At 36.3% G+C, this 26,543-nt stretch overlaps 1 protein-coding gene across 1 annotated transcript in view; it reads right to left on the bottom strand.

The window, feature by feature from the left end:
* LOC128743672 (calcineurin-binding protein cabin-1-like) overlaps positions 1–26,543 on the bottom strand; it is an 858,845-nt gene that overhangs the window by 40,063 nt on the left and 792,239 nt on the right. The window lies entirely within an intron of this gene.

Here is a 26,543-nt window from a genome sequence, read left to right as displayed (position 1 = left end):
AATTTTTCTGCTTCGTAGACTGGCTGCTGGTCTTTCATATACGCCAAGTACAGGTGGATGATAATGAAAATCATGGGGTCGCGCAGTCTAGCCTTTAGAAAGCGCCCGTCGCCATTTGTAGACTGCTGAGTGAGACGGACTATAGGCGGTATTGGGTCACATTCGAATTGGCTGTCTTGAGGAGGTGCTGGAGCTGGGTGTGAGGTATTCTTAAGGTACCAGTACACTGTTTGCTGAATCATCCAATATTTGATCTATTTCATCCAATAAATTTGAAAACCCGTGTACTGATCCAACCAAATATTCGAACAAATTTTATTGTTCAAAATGTCGCCGAGCTTTTCCAATAAAATTTGGCGGTTTGTAAAACAGTTTAATATGCCAATCAAATTAAATTTGTTTTCGTAACATTTTGCGCTGTTCGCCGGTTTCTTGAAACTTATCAAAAAAGCTCACAATGTTTATTATTTGAACTGCTGTCAAAATCGAATTTGGTACAGGAAAAATCGTGCAGAAAGGAAGTTTTGCAAAGGAAATGACACTGGAATAAATCAGGACATTATTAAATCAATAGTGAAAAGTTAAAAAGATTATGAATAATGAGGAAATCACTTTATAGACCTGTTTTACGAACATGATTTGTTTAACGGGAAATTAGCAGTCATTAACTTTTCGTCGGAGAGCCCAATTTCAGAAGCAGTTTTTGGACCCAATAGCTGAGGTCTGGTTGTAAAAATATAAATACTGCCTTCTTCTTGCCAATCTGAACACAGCGAACATATTTTCATGAACAGAATTTTTGTTTCAAACAAAAAAACTGCTTTTGAAATTGGCAGAATCGATGACGACTAATTTCACCTTAAATACCCTTTAAAATTAGGCACTACCACGTATATAATACTACATATGTGAAACATTATTCTAGTAAATCTAGTAAATAAATAGTCAGCATGTAAACGTTCATTTCAGGATCGAAAGGCTACATTCTGTTTCTGGTAACATGGATAATTTACTAGAAAATATGAACAATAATTGTATGCATATCCACCTTTTCGCGCGCTTAATGGCGGCTAATGGGTACAGTCTTCGACAATGTTTATTTGCTTTTGGGAACTCCGCTCACGTATGCTTGAAAGTTCTACAACAACAACTAAGGCTGGAAATATCAACTTGCCAAAGGCATGCTAACGTTCTCCGAAAATTGTACCCACTAGCCGCCATTACGCACTCGTAAGGGTCGATACCTAAAAACTATTGTTGGCCATATTTGTTTATTTGTAATTAAAAGTCAACAGATTTTTCTATCCCACTGACTACTTAAAAACTAATAGCAATCGGGTTTTCAATACGTTGCGGCTGACGTCAAAGTCGAAATAGGACACAAAACGGTTGAAGTTCCGTTCCGCGTTAAGCGAGACCGAGTTCAGATGTCTAGTCTTCATAGAATCCAAGGACAGTCAATCCGAGATGTCAGAACATCTTATACGAAGACGGCTCTAGTTACGTCCCGACGTGTTAGCAGGGTGTCCAAGTTGATTAATCTGCAGCGCTGTTCGTAGCTTGGTAGCCGGAACCGGTCATTCCATGGTAACCTACGGAGGGCAAAGCGGAGTCCGTTGCACCGACTCTATTCGACTAGCAATATTAATATTGCTGTTGTAGTTGAAACCCGTAATCCACCTTTTCGCGCGCCTAATGACGGCTAGTGGGTACGCTTTTCGACAATGTTTATTTGCTTTTGGGAACTCCGCTCACGTATGCTTGAAAGTTCTACAACGACGATTAAGGCTGGAAATATTAACTTAACGTGAATAAAGCTGCCAAAAGCATGCTAACGTTTTCCGAAAGTTGTATCCCTAGCCGTCATTACGCACGCGAATAGGTGGATAGCTGTGTGACATTCAATTTTATTCTGATTTCGTGTGTCGCAAGCAGTGCGCTGTAATCGCACAGTGGTGCGCTATCCAGCTTTTTACACCATCTGCCATAATAACGGACGGTATCAGGATTGCTAATGTGCGACTAATACAGTGGTTTGTGTGCATCGTGAAAAATTTTTCGCAGCGAAAAAAAAATTGAAGATGACACGCGGCGAACTGTGCGTGCAGTAAATGTCAGCAATCTCTATAATACGTACTAGTACTTCATAAACTATGTACATTACAGCAAAAATTAGACTGCAAAAATGAAATACTGCGGGAAAATAATGTCCCAAATTTATGCATGCACCCAACATTCATTTTTCTTGAAAAGTAGGGGTATAGATTACCGGATAATAAGCGCTTGATTAACTGTTATTCAACAGAAATGTTTGTTGGATATAACTGGCATCTGCTTACGACCTTTTGAAAAGTTGGTGCCGAACTTATTATATACCAAGCAATGCCTTTATGTAAAGAGCATTTTACGTGACAAAGCGACATGCTGACTTGCTGATATTGATGTTTTTTTTGTGTGTGGATATTATCACTACGACCAGCATTTTGATCTATTGTGATCTTATCCAAGTGTTGTTCCGCACTTCGTTGTTATTGCAGTATCGCTATAGAGTGAGCGCACTGCTTATTATCCGTGCTTAAAGTGTCGGTGTGTTTTCACCATTTTTTCCCTCTACGCTTCTTACTACTTTTCTACCAATCTTGCTCTAGAGCCAGGAAGTGCGGAGACTAGTTACAATTTGTCCTTGGACAAGAGGCTTCATTCGCACCTCGAGCAAGTATCATTCTTATAACCAGTCCCGGCTAAAGGCTTGATCATGGTCGGTAAAGCAGAGTTCAGCACAGAGTGAGGGTGTGTATGTGTGTATGTATGTGTTCTTTACTACTTATGCACTCCCAATCTCGTTCCTAGAACCAGGAAGCGGAACAAGCTATAATTTGCCCTTGAACAAGAGGCTTCATTCGCACCTCAAGCAAGTACCACTCTTATAACTTGCCCTGGCAAGAGGCTTTTATTGTTAGTAAATGCAGAATGCAGTAGGAAGGATGTGGAGAGGCCTGAGAATAAACCCATGCTAGTCACTTAACATCGAATGGCCTGAATGGTTACTAAGATTCGAACCCACGACCACTCGCTTGTCAAGGCAGACTCGGAAACCTTGCGGCTACAGGGCCCCCCTAATATTGATGTTGCGCTTTCCCTGTGCTGTACTGGTACTTTGACAATCCCCATGCAGAGCTGCCACAAATACAGATATTTGTGCATGCATAAATTTGGGACCCATCAATTATTTCAGTTGCTGTGATTTATGGCTATATTAATGTTCCTGAATTTTAAAGTAGTCCATAAACTATTTATGTTATATAAAAGATTAGATCGAGAAAATTAAATGCTCCGGAGAAAACGGTAGGGTCCCAAACTTATGCATGCACATATATCTGTATTTATGGCAGCTCTGAAGCAAAATCAATATCAGCAATGTTGTTATGGTTCGTAAAATGGTCAATTCGGCTGATATTGGTATTGGACAAAAGCGACACGGCTGACACTGGTATTGATATTAGTGATGTCCGAAATTTTTAATTATTCGATTACCGATTAATCGATCGAGTAGGCACTGATCGATTAGTTCAGTATTCGTGCTAGTAGTAGTGTTCGACATCGGAACGAAAATTGAGGTCCGGGTTCCGGTCCGGTAAAAATCGGCACGAATTTTCTTATTCCGACTTTATTCCGGTCCGATTTGGCTCTATTCCGGTTTCGGAACCTGAACAGAGCCAAATCGGACCGGATCATTAGTCTTTATAGCCGGAATAACAAAGTTCGTGCCGCCTTTAACCGGACCGGACCGGAACCCGGACTTCAATTTTCGTTCCGATGTCGAACACTAGCTAGTAGTATTCGACTATAAATCACAGAGAACAGACATTCATCTTAAGGGGGCATAGTACTTTTTCAACTTAAAAAAATCGAAATTTTTTAAATTTATTATTTCGAAAGATTGACATTTTGACCATATGTGTTTCAAGTCATTTCGATGAATTCCAAAAATTGACAAAGTTACAGCTATTTGTACCGCGCATGTCTGGAGCGATTACACAGCGAATAAAAACTTCAACGTCGTTTTTCTCGGAACCAGGTTTTGAAAGTCGGTACCATAAATATCTCAAAGGACGGCTCAAGCAATTCTCATGATTCTTTTTTTGTTTCAAAGCCAACAAAATTATCTAGTGTTTGACCCATCCTTTTTTCGATATTTCAATTTTTGTATTTTTTAGAAATGTTTAAAGTCAAATTTTTTGACTAAAAACCTTACTTTTAAGTTTGAATGTCCGCTATTTTGTTATGCGTTCGAATTTTAAAAAAAGGATGGGTCAAACACCAGATAATTTAATATACTTTCATGTCGTTTTGGAATTTTTCAATTCGGATAAGACCTCCAGTGCCAATCCATGGTACCGCAAATCATGTTTTTTTCGAATGATCATGTTCAAGGAGCCGTAGGGGAGAGGAGAAGACGTTCACATATGCTAACAAAATTGTAAATATTGGTATAAAATGCAATGTTTAGAATGCAAAAAAACCCGAATCGATTCGCTTTTCGCGTTATCGAGAAAAAAATATTTGAAATAAGGCAAAAAATATGGTGTAAAAAGTACTATGCCCCCTTAATATCGCGGGGTGTGTAAAAACCCGAACCGCCATATTGAAAGTATGTGGTAATGCTCCCGATACGTGGCGCTCATGTCGCTGACCGAACGGACTTTGATTGCTTTGATGACTCACACAACATTGCAACCAACTGCGTCGTTGTAGTACCTGTAGCAAACAAATGTTGGAGAAAAACAAACAGTGCCAACATTATTTTGCATGTTTTATTATGCTCCCTGCTTGTTGCTTGTTTTCCTTGCCCCTGATTTTCATACAAGGTAAAACTAAACTCTTTCCGAGAAAAGAAAATCATTTAATCTGGAACCTGCAAACTACACACTCAGATATTGTTTAGTGGGCATAGAAGTTGGGAAACAGAATATGATCTTTTCCGAACAACCTTCGGGAAAAATAATCTGTCGAATTCCGTTCCCATTAGTAGACTGTAACTAGTAACTGTAGTAACTGTTTTAGAGCAGGTAGCATACCAATTTACTTATTAAATTGGAAATGTTTAGTTGGTTGTTTATTTATTTATTTGTATATATCACTATTGACGTAAGACATTTGTCTTTTTAATTGTCAACTTACGGTACTATCAATGCATTTTAATTGTAATTTTTACTTATAATATTCTTCTTATCTACACTTTAATTATTAAAATACGTTAAGCAGCCTTATTGCCTAGTGTATCACTATTCTGTTGTTTCATGGTCCGACTTTTTGTTTAAAAGTTATGAGTAAAAATGTGAAAACTACCAGACACGATTTTCTCCGGAACTAGACAACCGATTTCAATGATCTTAGTACCAAATGAAATGATCTTGACAATTTTTATCTTGCTATAATATAAAAATTGTCAAGAAGTTTTATTGAGAACAGACAAGTAGCTTAAAAGTTAACCTTAAAAAACCTGTTCTGACAAGGTAATAATTATCGCCTGTTTCTCAGAGATGGCTAAACCGATTTTTGTGATATTAGTCTCATTTGAGAGGCAATATAGTCTAATAGATCACTATTGATTTGTTTTTTGATTGGACGTTTAATTTGAAAGTTATGGACAATCGTGTACAACACATCAAAATTAACAATAATTTATAATAATTTTGACTAAGATAATGTATCAAGTTTCAATTATTTTAGTATCAAACGAAAGGTTTTGACACTGCGAATGTATCTGCAAAATTTCATAAGAATTGGTTTTGCCCGTCAAAAGATATTAACCCTCGAACACTCGCGCCAACTTTTGTAATACGGTTACTCGCGCGCACAATAGCCCAAAACCAAAAAACATGCGCACTAGAGTTTTGCCTTGGAAAACTTGGTCTTAGGTTTATCGAACCTTTGGAAGAGTTTCTTGAAATTGAAAGCTTTATCATCTGGTAGAATTTAAATTTTTGATTAATCCCCCCAAAAGTGAAATAAAAAAATTATTTTTCTTCACTTTCAATATTACGCATTGATGTGTTGAAGTAGGACTACTTCTTTGATTTCTATATTGGCGTGCACTTTAGAAAAACGAAAAGGGAACATGTAACGAAAAGTGGTTATGGTTTGCACGCTTATAACTCAGTCATCCCTCAATAGATTCTAGAGATTATTGGTATCAATCGATTGGAAATTTTTCAAAAAATCTATTACAACACAGTTTATTACATGTTTCCCTAACAGACGTGTAATAATTAAGAAAATATTAGACGAACATTCATTAATTCAATATTTTCATTTTTTTGCCTCCCCACGTCAATGCTTCCCAAGCACAGATGACAGAAATATATACGAGATGAGCTATGGTATAAGCTCCCTTTGATTGTATTTAATTTATGCCCTATAATAGAATCCGCTGGAAAATTGTTAGGCTTCAGCTGTTGCTGCTTGCTGCTTCTCCGGAATAAGACATCGAAGACATCCAAATTCATCGAGCGCCAGCGAACGATATGGTTTTCGCTGCTATCAATACCCTGTATAATCAACGGATCCTCGCTGCAAGCCGTCTTCAAGTAAATCGCCGCCAGCCACAATTGTGACGTTTCAAGGTTGGTCACATTCGTGAAAAAGGTTTTGAAATTAGGTAGCTGTCGAAAAGCTGGTCCAAACAAAGAGAGCAGGTGCTTCCGATTCGTTCAAGGTGTATAAAACGGACGATAACATATTAACTTTGCTAACTGCTGCAAAGGCGGCTCCGAATAAAGCTGTACTACAGGAGTAAATATGCGGCTGCCCCCGAACAAAAGTCTACTAAGCCAATGTAAACCGCAGCAAAGGCACCGAAAGCCCCAAGGCCAAAAGAAGTCGTTCCAACGGAGAAAGTGGCACGAAAAAAGCTGCTGCCCAGATGTAAATTTCCTTGATTTGCATTACTAGTATCTAGTAGAAAACAATCAGTTCTTTTAAGAACTACTGAATAAGTATACGAAGCAGTTAATTTGATTTTTCTCATAATTTTCCTCATTTTAAAATGAACATGACAAATTGGAAGTTTATCAAGTATGCGTGTACGAGCCCGCCAGTCATGTTTAAACTGTATTACATGGCAAAATGCTCTGAAAAGCAAACTGCGCCTCGTCGTAATTCGAGACTAAGCGTTTAGTGACAAAATCGAGGTGTTCTTCATTTATATATTTGGTCCTAAAAAGAGGTAATTGTTGGATAGTTACAGAAACCTGACCAGATACATTTACTATGAGTGTTTGTACTTTGGTAACTGTTTCGGTACATTCGGAGACGGCGCGCGCATGGCAAACTCATCCGGCAGCCAGCCACACTTACTATAACTTGATATTATGCTTGACTGAGCCGTAGTCAACAAACGAAAGAAAATAGCGTAGCTCTCCTAGCGGCGTGGCTTCTTCTTCCTATCGCTTTTTGCGGCCTTTCCACTGGTTGTCGGTGCCATGACATGAAGACGATGCTTGATCTACAGAAACTGTAAGCTTCAAACAAAGTACGGTTTCATATAGTCACGCCTTATTTTCTTCTCTGCCATTCCCTTTTCTACGTAGATCAGCCTTTGTTACAAATTGCTGCCGTTTGCTCTGATATATAACCAACGGCAATCCGAGGAACCGCATCCATTCCGCGTCTAAACCCGTTATAGTACGGACGTATATTGAGTCGGTTGTTATATTATCTTTATTCTGAGTCGTTCGTATGAAATGTCGCATAACGCGACGCTGTTGGAGAAGCGAGGCCGTTCCAGTCGGAAACGGAAAAAGGATGGTGTTAGATCCAGATCGGCATCTGAAAATCGTGGCTCTGTAATATCAGAGAATTCCTTTGCAGCTTTAGACCCGGACATCCAGGACGCTGAAGTAGAAGTACAAGACGAACGTTAAACAAACGTCTGTTGGCTTATTTTGACGTGATTACATTAAAGAACTTATTCGGATTGTAAACTGCAATTAATTCCAGTTATTCACACAGCAAATAATTTTTTAACATTTTAGATTTAATTTTCAAAAACATGAATTTGACTTCCGCATAAATAACTGAATAACCATCTTTAGAATTATCAAATAGACATCGGACGCTTTAATGGGTAGACGTTCCGGTCCTGTTTACAACATTTAAGAGTTTTTTAAAACAAAGCTACCAGTATGCTTACGAATGATTAAATTGAAACTTTCATTCTTTACTTTGCTTGTTTATTATTTAACTGCGAAAATAGTAAAACTTCTGCGACCTTGCCATTTCCAGCACACCACAGATGACCTTCATGGCGTAATGGCGAATTGCTGTAAATTACGGCATCACGAAACAAAATAAAGATGCCAGCGGTCCAGTGCCAGTCCAGGCAGATTCATAATCGTGTTCCCAACCTTCCTTAACCCTTTATATATTATATTATATTATATTATATTATATTAAATTATATTATATTATATTATATTATATTATATTATATTATATTATATTATATTATATTATATTATATTATATTATATTATATTATATTATATTATATTATATTATATTATATTATATTATATTATATTATATTATATTATATTATATTATATTATATTATATTATATTATATTATGTTATATTATATTATTATATTACCAATTATATTGCCACCAACGAAAAATATTTGTTTTGCGTCTATAATGACATCAATATAATTATAGAAGCAAAATAAAAAATTTTTGTTGGTGGCAATATAGTTGCCACTGCCTTATAAAAGGTTAACAAGACAGCAGCGTGTCCACGATGTAGTCGAAACAAATCGTATCACATACACATGTGTATAAAGCTGCCTAGCGGAACCAGAGATGCCAGATTTTGGCAAAAAATAATCTGCATCTACTCGAAACTGTTCGAAATAATTCCCCAAATCTGCATCAGGCGTATGAAACTGACAATGAGATTTAAAAAGGTGTGGCAGATGAAGATATTTGATGGTATTAGTAGCGAAAAAACAGAAAACGACGTCAAACTACAAAAACAAACCGCGTCGGACAATGGGGTTTGTTTTTGGAATTTGACGTCGCGCTTCATTGTGATTGGTCGATTTACGATTCCACCCACACCATGATGAAATTTCTTCATTGCACTAACACCACTTAACCAACATTGCCTCACCTGTATATATCACATTGTGAAACTGAGGGGTAAAGAAGTAGCTAACATCTTTTTACGCTTCCTACACGTTCGACACAAAAAGAAAAAAAGCAAAAAAGTAATTTTGTTCGGGAGCTTACCAATACAGATTCATCCGAGGCTGAAGTTAGAGCGGGCTACTCACAAATACATTTTGTCCGAGGCAAAGTTTGTTGTGGGCTAGATGAGATGTTGGCTACACGAAAAATGTATGGGAATGACATTTGTGACAGTGGGGTGATCTGCACCAACTTGTATCACATGTAAGAACACAATTTTTAGTATGCAACTTGAGCATCTATATATGAAATTCATTCAAAAATCACCGGCTTTAGCATTGGGAGACGAATTGCGCTACATTCGTAGTCCTACTTCAAGCCTGCGCCCGTGCCACTAGGCATGGACCCTTGTACTTTTCTGCAAAGTTTTAGAGCATTTTATTACAAGAAATTTTGCTGAAGACAGTAACCTCCTATCTCTTCAGCGAAGATGGAAAAATTTTATTTATTGTAAATGAATTTGTAAAATCAGTTTTTCTATTTTAGCTCTTTTGGTAATTGTTGTATGACTGGTTCATGTATGCATTACAAAATTGTACAAATAGTAAAAATACACAACTTTGCTGAATATAGTATAGCTCTATGTTTGCTTGTTTAGGAACCGTAGAACTTGGATTATAAAAAATACCCCAATTTTGACCTCGAATTACTTGACTACCAACAGACGGATACATTTTAAACCTTTTACATTTGCTGATAATTCCGCTGCATACAGACCCATTTTTCCATATGAAGAAACGAGAAAAAGTTCCAGTTGAGATCAATTGCGGACTTCACATGCTGCTTGCTTCGTTTCTGTGATGTCGGCTTATGCTGATCTATTTTCCTAACAAATTGAAGTATTAATGCATTGAATAATTCTAACCTTTTGGTCATAACAAGTTTATTGAAGAATATACGTTAATTAAACCATGATTTGTAACTTCATAACAATATGGCATTTAAAAGACCTTTACTACGCAATGTATATGTTAAAGAATATTATTTCCTTTTACAACTATGAAATGTATGAAATGGGGAAGGCAAATGAGGAGCGTCCAATATAGCTCTAGTTATCCCAAGCCCCTACCTAGCGCCTCCACGTGGTCATACCCGGTAATGCTCTATTGAGTAGCCAAGCTAGGAGGTGCGATACTGTGTGGTTCCCGGCTGTCTGATCTCATAATTGAGGTTTTGGGCAGACGGTGGAGCCACACGATCTGGTAAGCATAATATAAGTTATTTTAATTATTTTTTTTCGTTTTAGCTTATGAAGCATTTACTGCTTTATAGTGAAAACTTTGGCCAATACGAGTGTTAATACAGCACATGGATATTGGATACCAGAAGAAAAATTAAATTAATTATTAGAAGCATTTATGGAAACTAAAAGGATGCAACTCTATTCCATTCGAAGGACTGCTGGGGAGATTGTTCTATTTTTACCCATATATACCACATTTCATAACTAAACTAGAATCGGGAAGAGGGAGGGACCATCAGAGCACTTGTTTGAAGCGGTGGGCCTAGGGAGAGTAAAACAGTCAACTTTCTAGGGTTAATCTTGGCCCGATTAACAACACATCGTGGATAATGAGCGGGCTCTTCTCACCACCTGCTGGAGTCATTCTGCATTAAGACGGTTTATTCAACGATTGACTCAGGTGACTTAGCCCTTGGAAGGAGATTCTCTAAGTCCCTGGTACGTGTAAGTGATGTTGCTTATCGACCAATTCCCTTTTGGCCCTTCATACAAGAGTTGGGAAGCATGACCAATCATTGAATATGTTCAACTCTTTTTGACATGATAGGCTCATTGCTATGAACGGATGTTCTGCTAAGGCAGGTGGTAGTACCTTATATTCATATTCATTATTTCCTTTTACAACTTACTTTTACTTGCACTTACTCATATTAGGAACAACTTACTCAGCAATTTCTTGAAAAAAGAATCTATCAAAATTTATAAGTGCTCCTATTTTATTCAAATTTCGTGAACTTATTCAATTTCCAAAAATTGAACGCACTATGCATCGTTAACCAATAGATGCATTATGTTCCGAAGACGTGCCGATTTCTATCTCAAATAGCAAGTAAGACCGTATAACAAAGGTTCCTTTCACCACTAGGTGAATTAAATCGGGTTTTTAAACATTGCTTCCGAACTAGAGCGTTTCAATTCAGTGGGTAAACTATTCCAGAGAACCACACTTCTCACATAAAAAGATTTTCCATAGGAGGTGGTTCTATGCAAGGGAACTACAAGATTATTTGTTCTACTACCGCGAAATGGAACAAATTTTTCAAACAAGTAGTTTGGTGACTTATTATTTATTATTATTTGTATAGGAACATACACGCTCGCATATCAAAAATTTTGAAATGGACAACCAATCAAATTTTTTTGTAAGTGCCGTACTGAGGTAAAACGGTCTATACCATAAATAAACCGTATGCAGATATTCAGAGCAACTTCAAGCTTCATATGTAGTGTTCTAGTCATACCGATACATACTACATCACTAAATAAAAAGTGCGGATAAACAAGTGATTTGAATAACTGCAGTTTGGTACGAACTGGTAATTCCGATGCAGTAGCTCTAAATGTCCTGAGACAGGCATATATTTTTCCGCACTGATTAGCAACAGCTCTATCCCATCCTAAGTTGGCTTGAAAAGCTACTCCAAGGTTATTCGCATAATGTGTGAATTCTATTCTATCTTCTCCAAGTAATAATGCAGGAACGGCAGCATTTCCAGTTCGATTGGTTCCAAATAGGATGGCTTTTGATTTGGAACGGTTAATTTGAAGACAATTCTCAACGGCCCAGCATGCGACTGTGCCATATCCTCGTTTAGCAGAGTTACCAGCTCCGAAATTGGTGTACCTGACTGAATGCAGATAAGTTGGACGTCATCGGCAAACATTTGGATTTTGCAATATTTTAAAACATTCGGCAAGTCATTGATGTACATTGAAAATAGGACTGGCCCAAGCACAGATCCCTGGGGTACACCAGAAGTTATTGGTAATTCACTCGATTTCTTTTCTCCGCAGAATACGGTTTGTGTTCTCCCAGTTAAATATGACTGCATCAACGCGATGGCAGAACGATGGAAGTTGAAGCAGGTGCCCAATTTAAAACATAAAAGGTCGTGCGAAATTGTGTCAAAAGCTTTCGAGAAGTCCAGAAGAGCTAGGACAGCTTTGTTTTTTACTGTCCACTGCCGCTGCGATATCGTCATAAACTCGAAGTAGTGCTGTTTTTACACCCTGTCCTTCCCGAAAACCAGCCTGATAATTTGAAAGCAGCTTGAACTGCGCAAGATGGGACACAATCTGCTTTTTCAAGATTTTTTCCAACGCTTTTGATATAGTGGAAAGAAGGCTTATTGGACGAAGGTTATCTAATGAGTTAACGTATCGTTTTTTTCGTAATGGAATGACTTTGATTGTTTTCCACATCCTGGGGAATTCCGAGGTAGTTATTACTTTATTGAACAAGAAAGCAAGTTGATCCACAATTAACGGCTTGATTGATTGTTTTCCACATCCTGGGGAATTCCGAGGTAGTTATTACTTTATTGAACAAGAAAGCAAGTTGATCCACAATTAACGGCAAAATAACTTTCAAGTATCGTAAAGATATCTGGTCCATTCCTGTTGCATTTGATTTAATTTCAAAAATTGCATTCACAACCTCATATGTTTCAATAAATTTGAACGAGAAATTGTTGGGACGATCTGCATAACGTTCAAGTTGTGTGTATTCTGGCATTTGATTCAATGTGAAATGTGAAGAAAACTGTTCATTGACTGCGACAGGATCAAAAGAGCATTCGTCGGTTTGCTTATTGTTACCGAACCCAATATTTTTCAATTTTTTCCATAGGACGGCTGACGTATCATTGGAGCAAAAATAACGTTCAAGGTGCTCTTGTTTGGCTTTCCGGATAAGTTTGCATACGCGATGCCCTAACGCCACTTTGGATTCAGGAGAGTCCCTTTTCCAGTCTGCGTATGCCAAGTCCCTTTCGAGCATCGCTTTACCTATTCTGTCATTGAACCACGGATTATTTTCTTTGCGTTGTTTGACTGTGCGTAGTGGTATGCAGGTATTGTGAACAGCAACAATCTGAGCACTGAAGAAATCCGTTATTTGATTTACGTCCTCCATTTGATAATACTGATCTCATGTAATATTGGCAATCGCAGTTTGCAGTGTAATCGCATCAAAATTTGTGTAATCACGATAAGTACCGGGGTAAAATGAATTGTCCGAGTCGATATCAAAAGAGCAGAAAATAAATCGCAGAAATTTGATTAAAGCGAATCACTTTATCCAACCTGTTTGTCGCTACTATATCCAGTAACGAACATCCATTATTGTGAAAATGTGTAGGCTCAGTTCCAATCACCCTCAACGATACAGATTCAGACACATTATCAAGCATCTCCCGTTTATGACTTCTCTGCAGCATGTCATTGTTAATATCACCCACCAACAAGATATTTTCATACGCTAACAGTAAATCCGAAAGGTCAGTTTGTATGAATTCGGACAGATCAGCATTCGGTGGATTATATGCAACAATTAGAAGCATCACATCATCATCAATACTAAGCTCAAGCACTAGGCATTCTGTTTTCAAACTAGAACCAGCTGATACCCGAGACGCGTGGACCACCTTATAATGAACAGATTCCTTTATATATATAACTATTCCGCCTCCTCTTTTGTAAAGACGGTCATTTCTCACCAACTTATAGCCTGATATTGTAATTGCTTGGTCCGAGATAGTATCACACAACCAGGACTCAGTTAAACATGCCACACTTATTTTAGAGTTTTCTAATATACACCTGATTTCTTCTAGTTTGCTACAGTTACGTGCACATAAACTTTGTACATTTGCATGACACACGTTAAATTTGTTGCTAGCCAATGCAGAATGCATCGCAACCTTCGGTATGATGAAGCGTGGAAGTGTGGTTTGATGACTATCATCCATAGCATTTGGGTAGGAAGCAACGTAATTCAAAAGGCAGCTTATTTTTGATTATTCGTAGGACGCACATTACAATTTTTCTTATAAACATAATACAATCTTCTATCATAAACATATTCTTATTTTTCAGTCACAACAAAAAAGTGCATCTCAGATTTGCGCTAACTGATCGACCGATGTAATCGCTAACAATGGTCCGTCAAGAGTCTTCTTCACGTGCACGATCCCCAACTTTGTAGTAACCATCACCAGCTGCTTTTCTCTGCGCATCTTAAGAGCAGCCCGTTTGATTGACCTTGCATGACTTGTGAGATTCTCGTTGATGTAGATTCGCCTATCGGAATTTATACCAATGTGCTTCAAGCACAAATCTCGTTTTGAATGATATTTTGCATAAAATTCATCCCTCAGACTAGACATCGAAAATTGCACAACAGCGAGACTGGAATCACCATTCGACAAAGCTTTAGAACGAAGCCGCTTGCAAATTACGTGAGACAGTTTATTTTCGTTGAATCCAATTGCCCTTGAGATAGACGTTAGATGTGCATGGATGTTCTCATTAGTCAGGTAGGGAATGCCAACAGCGACCAGTTCCGTCCGATTTTCCAGACGGCAAACACTTTCCGAGGTTAAAGCAATACGAGCGTCGACATTTTCAACTTTATTGTTGAAGCCGTTGAGTTCGGCAGTACAAGCGGATTTAAAGTCATACACGTCCTGTTTAATAGAGTCAATTTGCATTTGCAGGTCAGTTTTCATCTGGTCCAGTTTACTATTCACTTCAGCCTTCATCGAGTCGATTTTGTCATTAGTTTCATCAAACCGGCGAGACAGCATCCGCATCACATCTTCCAAAGTCATACTAGCAGTATTGTTTACATTGCTCGAGCTATTTGCACTAGCATTGTTCCTCAACCTTTTTACACTCCTTTCGTCACCTGACATTGTCGTTGGTAGCGATTCAATACACAGTGAAGCGTAGGCAAATGTCACAGACAATAGCGAGCTTGTTCTGATGACTTTTTCGATAGCCGCAATTTTTCGCAGATTATTGGATATTTACTTTAGATAACACGTCCCGGGCGATCATCCGTTGTTAGCTAGCTAATGTGCGCTTTAGTGCATCCGACGGGATATATTTCGATACACTTTTCTGTTGAATTAGCGGACGGTTATTCAATACGTCTTTCCACTGGCATGGTTGCCAACTATACTGTTTAGAAGATCTGCACTTTGTCCTCTATTTCACATTCCGTATTCCATTGCAGTAAAGCGAGATTTTCAACCATCCACCGGCGTTTGAATCGACACACACTTTCTTAACATTAGGTTGCTCAACACGTTAGATATTTGAACCCCATTTAGAAATCTACGAACGGGTACCCAAGTAGCACACTTTTGTCATTTCTGGTTGCCGCAACCTATTTATGACTGAAATTAGTCATTAATCGGTTACCACAACTAGTTTGTAACAACTGTGCTACTAGGGTATCCTCATCCGTTGGTCTAACGCCCGATTATTGAAATGATTGATTTTCTGGAATGCCGGAATTTGTGCCACTTATAAGGCCACTTGTCACTAATTTTTCAATTTTGTAAAAGTTACAAGCAAAATAAATAAACAAAGTCGTTGTCGTTGCTACAGTAACTTTTATTCTAGTTGCCTGTTATTCAAATGTGCCGAACATAGTAAGAAAATATATTTAATATGGCAACGTGGTCGTAACGCAACGGGTGCACCGTGAGATAGATGTCGCTAGTGTTTCGTTTAAAACTTTACATACCTTTTGGATGAAATTTTATATGAACATAAATGTCTGTTCTCTGTGTATAAATATTCGAATATTTCGTTAAATTATTCGATTAATCGTACGATTATGAACGATTAATGGGGATTATTCGCATTTTTTTTTATCTTATTTAAACTATTCGATTAATGAATTACTCGTGCCGGCAGTATTCGATTACAAATTATTCGATTATTCCATGCTGTAATCGATTAATCGAGCGATTACCGGACATCACTAATAGCGTTTTTGTTTTTGCTTAGGTCCAACTTAGGTTCGCTCAAGTTCCAATCGAACGGCTGTCAAAACGTTTGTTTTTTCACTCAGGTTGAACTTAGTTTCGCTCTGGGTTGAACTTTTTAGACGACGGGTTCGCACAGGGTATTTTTACAGTTTCAACCCCGCCATGAACAATACACTGACAACCTGAAAACGTTTGTTTATTTTCCCGAAAATGTTTGTTTATTCAGTAATCTAGTTGGAACTAACCCAGGTTAAAAAACAAAAAACGCTATAAATGTAGAAATTGAATTTACACTCAAGTCGCTTTTTACGCGAAGGATACGTCCCGCGTAAATCAAAACCGCGTAAATTCCGAAAACCGCGAAAAAAACGCGTAAATTCCGAAAACCGCGTAAAAAACAAAATTTCGCGTAAAAAACTGTGGATTTCAACACTACGTGAAAAATAGACATTTTGAGCACATCCGCGTAAATTCCGAAAACCGCGTAAAAAACAAAATTTCGCGTAAAAAACTGTGGATTTCAACACTACGTGAAAAATAGACATTTTGAGCACATCCGCGTAAATTCCGAAAACCGCGTAAATTCTGAAAATCGCGTAAAAAACCGCGTAAATTCCGAAAACCGCGTAAATTCCGAAAACCGCGTAAAAATAGTCGCGTAAAAAGCGACTTCAGTGTATATAAATTGCATTTTTTCATACCGCAGTAATTTGTATTAATTATTTTGAATTAATAATAATGACTGTATTAAAACGTGTTTAAAAAAATTAAAATGGCTTTCAGCTTCCTGTTAAATGAATAGCCTCACTTTCCGAGCGTACTTTTTTTGCGTATTTGGTCTGTTTGATCTGCACAGAAATCTGCTGGCGCAAACATTTTCGGGCCGAATGTATTTGATAATCTCACGAATTTCATGCTGTTTTGCAAACAATGTACTGGCCCCACAAAATATGTCAAAATTTATTTGATTTTGTAACACGGGTAACGTCTCAGATCGAATTTTTGACATCAAATTTGACAAACAGTGTACTGGGCAAATATGTCTGTCAAATACCAAAATTTGCCCAAATTCTGACAGGAAGAAAATTTGACGATAAATCAAACAGTGTACTGGTACCTTTATTAGTCTCTAACCTAAGGAAAAATTATGCATAAACATTGAGTGTTACTATGACTGTGAAAATAAAATCGATCCTCATATAGCGAAATTAACCCTCTAACGGGGTCTTACCAGTCTGTAGACGGCCTTCGCTTTCCAGAGAAATCTGTCTTGAATTGACAATATGAAAAATAAAATATAATAAAAATAATAAATAATAATAATAATAACATTCTGACCATGCGTTCAAAAGTTATCATCATTCAAAAATAAGAAATCTGAAAAATTCGGAAAAAATATGGTGTGAATAGGGTAACGGATCCATATTTCGCCACCTTTATCCAAAAAATTTACATGAAACGAAACAGAACAAGGTTCTATAAGTTCAGATATTTGATAACATGAAAATATTATACTTCGGACATTTCTTTTACTGATTCAATCATCATATTCATACTAAATTGTGTATTTTTCTCGTTATATTGATTATTTAAATGTGTAGTCTGGGCCCAAATTTCGCCACCCAGTCGCCAAATTTCGTCAGCCTCTGAACCCAAATTTCGCCACTTTAGAAAAACCCGATTCAGATAGATTTTAATGTCAAATTTATAAATGAGTTCTAAATGTTCTTAATAAATCCAGTTGTTAAATAGATTTTGCTTCGTTTTCAAGTGATTGTTTATGAAACGTTTTTGAAAACCAGTAAAATACCAATAAAACCACAAATAAACCAATGAAAAGCAACAAAATAGTAGAAATATTTTTACATATTGAATAAAATTCACTCATAAAGTAACTTAATTTTCTCTATCTCCGGTAAATATATGCAAATCGATATTCCATTCAAATAGCAATTGTATTATATAGGCCTTAGGAAACTCTAAGTAAAGCGACGGCATTTTATTCAAGCAATTAAAAAGAATTCAAAATATTTTCTGTAGAAGATACTTCGGGAAATTCTTTATAAACTGTTTATTCGTACGCTTCTCGAAGGTTAATCAATCATTTTACAACAAACGTCATCCTTTTATATATCTCTGCTCTACACTCTGCCTACTATTTCTCCTACAGTTCGGCCATCCTGACAAAATACATCGTCCTCGATGTACACTATTATAAATCATTTTCCTGTTTCCATAATTTTAAAATCTGGAACTAGGCTTCGGGCATCGGGATGATGAAGAAAAACCCGATTTAATCCACCCAGTGGTGAAAGGAACCTTTGTTATACGGTCTTACTTGCTATTTGAGATAGAAATCGACACGTCTTCGGAACATAATTCATCTATTGGTTATCGTTGCGTAGTACGTTGGTTTACATAAAATTTTTAAAAATTGATTAAGTTAACAATATTTGAACAAAATAGGAACACTTTTTAATTTTGATACATCCTTTTTTCATGAAATTGCTGAGTAAGGATTAGTAAGTTGTTATTAATCTGAGTTATTAGTTTATAGGTTTTTGAACTATGCATAGTTTCCTGTAATGCCATTCTATTTAAATCACATGAATAGAGTTTTCTTGAATAATTTTCATCAATTTCAACGCCATATTGTTATAAAGTTACAAATCGTTGTTTAACTAACGTATATTCTTCAACAAATTTATTGTGAGCAAAATATCATAATTATTCAATGCATTAATAATTTAAATTGTTGGGAAAATTTATGCAGCAAAACTATCAGCAAATGTAAAATGTTTAAAATGTATCCGTCTGCTGGCAGTCGAGTGATTCGGAGTCAAAATTAGGGTATTCTTTATAATCAAAGTTCTACGGTTCCTAAACAAGCAAACATACAGGTATACTATTTTCAGCAAAGTTGTGTATTTTTACTATTTGTACAAATTTGTAGTACATGAAAAAGTCATACAACAATTACAAAAAGAGGAAAAATAGAAAAACTGGTTTTACAAATTCATATACAATAAATAAGATATTTCTATCTTCTCTGCAGAGATAGATGGGTACTATCTTTACTAAAATTTCTTGTAATAATATGCTCTATAACTTTGCAGAACACATCAATGTGTTATATTGACACTGAAGAAAAATATTTTTTATATTTCATTTTTAATCAAAATTTAAATTCCACCAGACGATAGAGCTTTCAATTTCAAGAAACTCTTCCAAAGGTTCGATGAACCTAAAACCAAGTTTTCCCAGTCAAAACTCTAGTGCACACGTTTTCTTTGGTTTGGGGCTATTGTGCGCGCGAGTAACTGTGTTACAAAAGTTGGCGCGAGTGTTCGAGGGTTAATATCTTTTAAGCGGTAAAACCAATTCTTATGAAATTTTGCATATATATTCGTGGTGTCAAAACCTCTCGTTTGATATTAAAATAATTGAAATTAGGTGAATTATGTAGGTTAAAATCATTATAAATTATTGTTACTTTTGGTGTGGTGTATACGGTTGCTCATAACTTTCGAATTAAACGTCCAATCAAAAAACCATTCAATAGTGATCTATTAGGATATATTATCTTTCAAATGAGACTAATAGCTTATGAATCGGTTTGGCCATCTCTAAGAAACAGGCGATAATTATTACCTTGTCAAAACAGGTTTTTTAAGCATAACTTTTAAACTACTTGTTTGTATTCAATTAAAAATTCCTGAACAATTTAGCTTTAATAAGGGCTTTCATTTGATACTAAGATCGTTGAAATCGGTCATATATTTCCGAAGAAACCAGTGTCACGTATTTTTCACATTTTTGCTTATAACTTTTAAACGAAACGTCGTATCACGAAACAACTCAATAGTGATCTACTAGACAATAACACCTTTCAAACAAAAGTAATAGCGAACCGTTCGGTTCAGCCATCTCTGAGAAACAGGCGATAGAAAAAATCATTACATACATACACACACACACACACACACACAGACATTGCTCAAATCGTCGAACCCTATCGATTGGTATATGTGACTTGGCCCTCCGGGCCTCGGATCAATTTCGTGTTTTTCGACCAATTTTTAAACCTTTGTTATAGTATAACAAAGGTAAAACCCGATTTAATCCACCTAGTGGTGAAAGGAACCTTTGTTATACGGTCTTACTTGCTATTTGAGGTAGAAATCGACACGTCTTCGGAACATAATTCATCTATTGGTTATCGTTGCGTAGTGCGTTGATTTACATAAAATTTTTGAAATTAAATAAGTTTACAAAATTTGAACAAAATAGAAACACTTTTAAATTTTGATAGATCCTTTGTTCATGAAATTTCCGAGTAAGGATAAGTAAGTTGTTATTAACCTGAGTAAGTGCAAATAAAAGTAAGTTGTAAGTGGAAATCTTATCCTTTAGCATATACGTTGTCTAGTAAAGGTCTAGTTTATAGGTTTTTGAACTATGCATAGTTTCCTGTAACGCCATTCTATTTCACTCACATCAATAGAGTTTTCTTGAATAATTTTCATCAACTTTTATTAACTCACGCTGTTATATTTTATACAACACGTGTAGGTTTTTCAACGTCATATTGTTATAAAATTACAAATCGTTGTTTAACTAACGTATATTCTTCAACAAACTTATTGTGAGCAAAGTATCATAATTATTCAATGCATTAATAATTTAAATTGTTGGGAAAATGTATGCAGCAAATCTATCAGCAAATGTAAAATGTTTAAAATGTATCCGTCTGCTGGTAGTCGAGTAATGCGGAGTCAAAATTAGGGTATTTTTTATAATCAAAGTTCCACAGATCCTAAACAAGCAAACATAGAGGTATAGTATTTTCAGCAAAGTTGTGTATTTTTACTATTTGTACAATTTTGTAGTACATGAAAAAGTCTTACAATAATTACAGAAAGAGCAAAAATAGAAAAACTGATTTTACAAATTCATATACAATAAATAAGATATTTCTATCTTTGCTGCAGAGATAGATGGTTACTGCCTTTAGCAAAATTTCTTGTAATAATATGTTCTATAACTTTGCAGAACACATCAATGTGTTATATTGACACTGAAGAAAAATAATTTTTTTATTTCACTTTTAGGGGGATTAATCAAAATTTAAAATCCACCAGACGATCGAGCTTTTAATTTCAAGAAACTCTTCCAAAGGTTCGATAAACCTAAAACCAAGTTTTCCCAGTCAAAACTCTAGTGCACACGTTTTCTTTGGTTTAGGGCTATTTTGCGCGCGAGTAACCGTGTTATAAAAGTTGGCGCGAGTGTTCGAGGATTAATATCTTTTAACCGGTAAAACCAATTCTTATGAAATTTTGCATATATATTCGTAGTGTCAAAACCTCTCGTTTGATATTAAAATAATTCAAATTAGGTAAATTATCTTGGTTAAAATCATTATAAATTATTGTTAATTTTGGTGTGGTGTATACGGTTGCTCATAACTTTCAAATTAAACGTCCAATCAAAAAACCATTCAATAGTGATCTATTAGGATATATTATCTTTCAAATGAGACTAATAGCGCATAAATCGGTTTGGCCATCTCTAAGAAACAGGCGATAATTATTACCTTGTCAAAACAGGTTTTCTAAGCATAACTTTTAAACTACTTGTTTGTTTTCAATTAAAAATTCCTGAACAATTTAGCTTTAATAAGGGCTTTCATTTGATACTAAGATCGTTGAAATCGGTCATGTAGTTCCGACGAAACCCGTGTCACGTATTTTTCACATTTTTGCTTATAACTTTTAAACGAAATGTCGTATCACGAAACAACTCAATAGTGATCTACTAGACAATAACACCTTTCAAACAAAAGTAATAGCGAACCATTCGGTTCAGCCATCTCTGAGAAACAGGCGATAGAAAAAATCATTACATACATACACACACACACACACACACACACAGACATTGCTCAAATCGTCGAACCCTATCGATTGGTATATGTGACTTGGCCCTCCGGGCCTCGGATCAATTTCGTGTTTTTCGACCAATTTTTAAACCTTTGTTATAGTATAACAAAGGTAAAAATGTCTTCTTGAAGGTTCTTCAATTGATATTTTCTTCGGAGGCTGCACCAACAATTCATCATTTCGTACTAGAATCTTCATAATATAACCAACTGCTCCAACAGTTTTTACGATTCTAATAGTTGCTGCTCCAACAGCATTAGTCTCACTTCTGACTACTCCAACAGTCGCACTAGTAATAGCACCAATGGCTCCAATTGCTGCTCCAACAGCATTAGTTTTGATTCTGACTGCACCAACAGTCACACCAGCAGTCGCACCAACGGCTCTGGATTTTTCATAAAAAAACTGAACGATACAGGTGATTTTGCCCCAAATTCAGTTCTTCCTGATTTGTCGATTGCTTTGAAAAAGTGTAATTTGCCTTCGATTCTCGAAAAATTTTGCTGCGAGGCTGATCGTAAATAGGGCACTCGAACGGACATGGAGGATAATCCCACTTCTGATAATTGTAGAAGATACTTCGGGAAATTCTTTATAAACTGTTTATTCGTACGCTTCTCGAAGGTTAATCAATCATTTTACAACAAACGTCATCCTTTTATATATCTCTGCTCTACACTCTGCCTACTATTTCTCCTACATTTCTTCTGTATTAACCTCTCAAAGGTCATTTACAGCATCGCAAAATCCACTAAAAACGTCGTAACTTTTTTTATCTTTCAATATTTTTTCACCAAATTTGGGGGATTTCCCGAATATCTTTTCTATTTTTATAATATCTATAGATAATGGCCATATAACTTATGACCCCGGCGTTATTCTGGAGTTCCCTGGGGTGCCGTGACATGGTTTTTTTAGATGAAGATGCCAAATATTTGAAATTTGTTTGAAATCTGTTGATTTTTGTAACCATATCATCGACTGCGGACATATCAGTTACTTTGCCGCAGTTACGAGTAAAGGGACATTTCAACGTGAGTAATATATGCCGTGTCGCATATCAAAAAACATCACAAAATTCGACAAAATAGCGGTTGACGATCATCTCATGTCTCTCAAAAGCCATGTGATCGGTTCCGGCCCCGGGGAGGGTTTCTTTTCTGATTCAAGCACGGAACGGATTTTGAAGGAACTTGTCCGAGACCTGACTTCTGAGAGACATGAGATGATTGCCAATCGCTATTTTGTCAAGTGGTGATGTTTTTTGATATGCTACACGACATATATTACTGATGCTGAAAATTCCCTTTATAGGAACCGGTTCCGGATTCATAGTGTCCCCCCAGATCCGGATGGTGCGCACCATGGCTCGTAACTGCGGCAAAGTAACCGATGTGTCCACAGTCGATGATATATTTACCAAAATCAACAGATTTTAAAAAAAATTAAATATTTGGCAACTTTATCTAAAAAAGCCATGTCGCGGTCCCCCACGAAACTTCGGAATAATTCCGGGGTCATAAGACATATGGCCATTAAAAAACGGTCAACCTACAGCGTGAATGCGGAACGTTCAACGCAATGTACAACGGACTAGTCAATAAGCTACGACAGTATGAAAACGACAAGCAGGCGATGATCATTCATCAACGTGCGAGTGGATCTCAGCGTCAGTGATGTTGGGAAGAAAATAATTAAATTTGAAATATAAGCAATGTTTTTATGATATGAAGTTTATGTTAATGAAAATTGTATAGTAGTTAATTGAATATTGTAAAGTTGACCAATAACACATTATTTTAGGCATCTGACGATAGGTGAAGCGTACTAGCCTGAAACGTTACGCAGAAAAGGATTCACCGAGAAGAATCAACGACACATGTTATTATTTTATGATGGTTTGAGACCTCTCACCGCTGTGGGGATGAGGACTCTCATACAATTAAAACAGGAATTGATCATTGATTACCATTTCAACCTTTATTGTTTATTGTTTATATATAAAATTCAGCTGACATTTGTGTCTTAATGAATATACTAGTCACTTAATTTCTACGAAAAACATCAAGAAGACGGTCACGAAAGACATTGATTGACACGTTAAAGTCGAACATTTCGAATACTTCATTAAAACGATGACATATAACTCGTATCGGTTCATTAGCACCAAATAAATAAGCCCGCGGCTCCAGGTACAAAAAGTTTCTTTGTCGTAGTGGTCGTATGGGAGCATATATGTTCAGCTGCTCTAACAACGCCGGGCAGTCGATGTGTAAAATAATCATCAATACCGGTAAATATATTTAGCACCCGGGTAAAAGCATGTAAATTTGAATAAATATATTTAATATACCTACTTAATAAATTTGAAGTGATTCGCCCCGAGGGTGAGTCTCATTATACTATAGAAAAAATTCCTGCCTTCTAAAACCCCCACATGCCAAATTAGGTTCCATTTGCTTGATTCGTTCTAGAATTATGAAAAAATGTGTATTTCATTTGTATGGGAGCCACCCTCTGAGAAGAAGAAGGGGCTCAGTATACCATAGAAAAAAATCTTACCTCCAAAAACCCCCACATGTCGATTTTAATTTCTTTTGCTTGATTAGTACTCGAGTTATGAGGAAATTTGTATATTATTTGTATGGGAGCCCACCCTCCTAAATAAGGTCTTAATTCACCATAAAAAGTCCTTGCCTTCTAATGTCCCCACATGCCAAATTTGGTTCCATTTGCTTGATTAATTCTAGAGTTATGAGGAAATTTGTATTTCATTTGTATTCTTAGAAGGGAAAGGGGTCTCAATACACCATATAAAAAATTCCTACCTCCAAAAACCCCCACATGCCAATTTTGGTTCCATTTGCTTGATAAGTACTCGAGTTATGAGGAAATTTGTGAATTATTTGTATGGGAGCCCCCCTCCTAAAGAGGGGAGGGGTCAAAGTTTACCATAGAAAAAGCTCTTGCCTTCTGAAACCCCTACATTCCAAATTTGGTTCCATTTGCTTGGTTAGTTTTAGAGTTATGAGGAAATTTGTATTTCATTTGTATGGGAGCCCCCCTCTTAGGAGGTGAAAAGCTCTCAGAACACCGTAGAAAAAAATGCTGCCTTCTGCCACATGCCAAATTTGTTTCCTTTTGCTTAATTAGTTCTCGAGTTTTGAGGAAATTTGTGTTTCATTTATAAAGCCCCCTCTTACGCCCTCCTTAAAATTGCTCTCTTACCCCCCTATAAAATTGCTGGTCATTTTATCTATCCAACGACATATAAATTGTTCAGCTTCGTTCAGTAGTCTAGTAGTTATTAGTTATACAGTGGTTTACCGATTTTATCTACCCATCCGAAAATTTTTGGTAGATATATTTGGAAAGTAGACAAATTTGGGGAAAAATAAATTGCTCCAAAATAATTTAAAAGAACAAAAAATATTGTTAATATTGATCATTTTTTTCAATTATGTATTATTTTAGCGTAATTTGATGCGTAGGGCTCATTTTATTCATATCAACCATTAGCCATAACGCATGTCAACTCAGCAATATTATGAAAAAAGACATATCGAAATTCAAAATTGCTCCGATTTTATTCAAATTTTGTGTACTTATTCCTTTGTAGTAAATTTTAGATCCGTATTATTATTTGGTACTTAGGGTTCTCTTTTCTGAGTAAGTGTGGTCCCAAAAGTTACCATTTTTGCCAGCTTTTTTTTTGAAAATTCATAACTTTTGATCGATTGAACCGATTTCAATGATATTATTACCAAATGGAAAGTATTTTAATGAGCTTTCAAGAAAAAAATATTGGACTAAAGCCCAAACTTTTTTTTATTATCGCAAAAATATTGAAAACATTCACTTTTTATGTTTCCATGGTGTGCAGACCAAACGTTACACTTCTATTTTCGTTTTCACAAAGTGCTACCCAGTCCCAATATAGTAAACAAAGACGTAATCCTACGTCAAAAATTAGGTAAATCAGAGGGGATGGTTTTGAGATAAGACATTTTATGTTTTTTATCATGGATCTGAAAGGGTTTTTCTTTCAGTACGCTTAATTTCCTAGAATTTTTCCTTTGACGTCATTTGGATCAAAGTAGTTTTTAAGATGATTTTTTGAAAAAATGTAATCACATTTCTAAATTCGCACTTTTGAAAAGTTACTCTTGACGAAAAAAATCAAGTTTAGTGGAAAATGAGTTCTTGTGTGGTACCAAACACATCTGGAAAATTTCATTCCAATCAAATAGTCGAGTCAAAAATGGCCTTTTTTCAGCGTTTTGAGCTGGAATTGCTCCTATGCTATGGGATGGGATGCTATACGTGG

This window comes from Sabethes cyaneus, chromosome 3 (assembly GCF_943734655.1).
Source record: "Sabethes cyaneus chromosome 3, idSabCyanKW18_F2, whole genome shotgun sequence".
Taxonomy (NCBI): Eukaryota; Metazoa; Arthropoda; class Insecta; order Diptera; family Culicidae; genus Sabethes; species Sabethes cyaneus.
This window is presented reverse-complemented; position numbering and strand designations above follow the sequence as displayed.